We start from the raw sequence: 2,616 nt of genomic DNA on the forward strand, positions 1-2,616 counted from the left end.
AAATTAAATATTTGCTCTGCAGTAACATGAGAGGGAAATATTTTTTAAGAGCTAAATTTTGATCATGACTGCTGATTAACCAACCGTATTGATCGTTAAGGGTAGACAATTTAATTGTCATGACACTAAGACAATAACAGGCTTTTGAAGTAATTTTCTTTAAAGAGTAATAGTACTTTGTTACATAAATCTATCTCAGAGTGCCCAGTAGATTTTTATCTGTTAAAATTAGATGTAATCTAAAAAATACAAGCCACCAAATGAAGTTGATTTTTGAAACCATATTTTCTACAAAAAAAAAAAAAAGATTCATAAAGCCATTTGGAATGTTTATTTTTGAATTTTCCTTTACCTTGTTGTAAAGTAAAATAGTAGTGTTAGGATTTGAAAAGATTTTGAAATCATTTGATTTAACTCCCTCCCTTTGTAGAGAAAGAAACTAGAAAGTTTATTTGAGTCACCTAAGATCATGCTGCTAATTACTGCCAGAACTTCCAACTAACGTGTCAAAATCTAGTATAAAATGCTCTCTGTCACAATGTCCTTGGAATAATAAGTGTTTATTTTTTCCATCTTGATGACAAATTTCCTGCTTTTTTTGTTTGCTTGTTATTTTCACTAAGTAAGCTTCAGCCTGCAGTCTGAATTTCTATTTCTTTTCCTGAAAACAAATAAAAGTTTTGGAGAGGATTGCTTTGTATGCGCCTGTCTAGTATTAAAATATGAAAAAGAAACCTCTTCACCCAATATATACTTTTGTCTATTGCATAGAATGTTAAAATTGCTTACCCATTTCTCTCACATAAGGAAGCTGTTCCAAAGGATACCAGCCAGCATCAGTAGAACAAAGAAGGAAAGTAGGAATATAAGTAGACTCCCACTGAAATTTCTAGTTTGCTTAGATTTTGATATCTCATAGGTCTTGGATAACTGCTGCTGGATATAAGCACTTTTTTCCTGGTTTTGTTTTTAATTCTTAGTTGAACTGTTACTAAGTCACTGGAATGTGTTAATGGCTAGAAAACTTAATAACCCAAGACTGCCAATTTTTCTCCCTGGGTTTTGTTTGTGTTTTCTTCTTTTTCTTTGGAATTACATGAAATGTAACAGTTTAGATTTATTACCGTTTCATATCTTTAAAAATAATCTAGTAACTGCAAATAGAACTAATAACCTTCTGTTAATTTAATTTTGGGTTATTTTCTTCTCACCCCTTTCCTGTCAGAATTCCTCTCCATCATACTTTCCTTACAGATGTAACCCATGCTTTGAAAAATATATTTGTGATACAGTGCTTGCATTTGGCATCTCTTTTGCAGTGCTTTACAATTGAGTTACATGCGAGTTACCTTTCTCAGCACGCTGACGCAAATGGCATTTTATGTACCTGTTGCTTATTGGATAGTATGCATTTCATATTTTTTTGCAAATGGAAACAGAAAGCGAACTGTCTTTATATGATTTACTGCTATTAATATGGATGCTACAAACATCAAAAGTAAGTACGGTTCCATTCATATTTATATTTGCAAATGATTTCTATGGGCTTTATGCGAGAGGTTTCCATGGGAATAATAAAAGACATGCCCTCTGCTGCAGCTTGCATAACATGCTGATAATCACATTCTATTTATTGGGAACTTCACGGCTTTCCTGTGATTGGTGTCAGGGAGCTGCAGTTGCCTCTACTGCAGAGCATCTCGATTACTGAATTGTCTGTGATCTTGTGTAGGACATATGTCTGATCCTCAACGTGCTTGAAGAACACTTCAGTAAGAAATATACTCACTAGAAAACGTGTTGTTTGATTCTTGGGTGTAAACAGCTTCACTGTTGATCAGATACATTAAAATAATAAACAGTACCTGCTGCTTATTCCTTAAAGAGTTAAGTTTGCCACATTCGTTGAGAAACACGCTGAAAAGCTTTCGCTGAAAGTAGTTTGAAGGCACAGTTGTTCATTTTCTCTGCCAAGTTCCTCAGGACAGTTTTGAACTTTTTGCAAGTCTCTGTGTACATCCTTTTCTTCTTAAAATACCCCCCAACTCCATCATAAACTTGATTATCAAAAGGGACTTGGGGAGAGGGGGGCAAAAGTAGATTTTACACCTGCTAAATTCTTATGCTGTCTTTAGAGGTCAACAGGAAAATAAAAGGATTTCATCAAGATTTTCCGACTTCATGAAAAAAATATGTATTGTTTATGTTGAATCCTGGAAGCCTCTACTTAGAAAGGAATCTATCAGGCAAAAAGCTTTGCATATTGTAAGCTTGATGTTATGTTCAGAAGTGAAAAGTATCGCAGATGACTAAATAATTTGGGGTGACAAAAAAATAAAAGGTCTAAGCACGTCCTCAGGTATCACTAAAAGAGTCATTTGAAAACATTGAAACTAGAGCCTACACTGAAGACATTGTCAATATCCGACCGGCCATCTGTGAAAGCCCATGTGCAGCACGTTCTTTCCCCCAGCCCCGCAGAATCCCTGGCCATGGGGCTCTGCATCCTGAGCTGAGATCTGGCTGCCAGGTTCTCCCATGGGGACGCCCAATCAGTCTTGCTTTTTTGAGAATTGTGACACAAGCCAGACAGTTTCCAGTTTCTGTGCTCCCGAA

Source organism: Neofelis nebulosa, chromosome 2 (assembly GCF_028018385.1).
Source record: "Neofelis nebulosa isolate mNeoNeb1 chromosome 2, mNeoNeb1.pri, whole genome shotgun sequence".
NCBI classification, from domain to species: domain Eukaryota; kingdom Metazoa; phylum Chordata; class Mammalia; order Carnivora; family Felidae; genus Neofelis; species Neofelis nebulosa.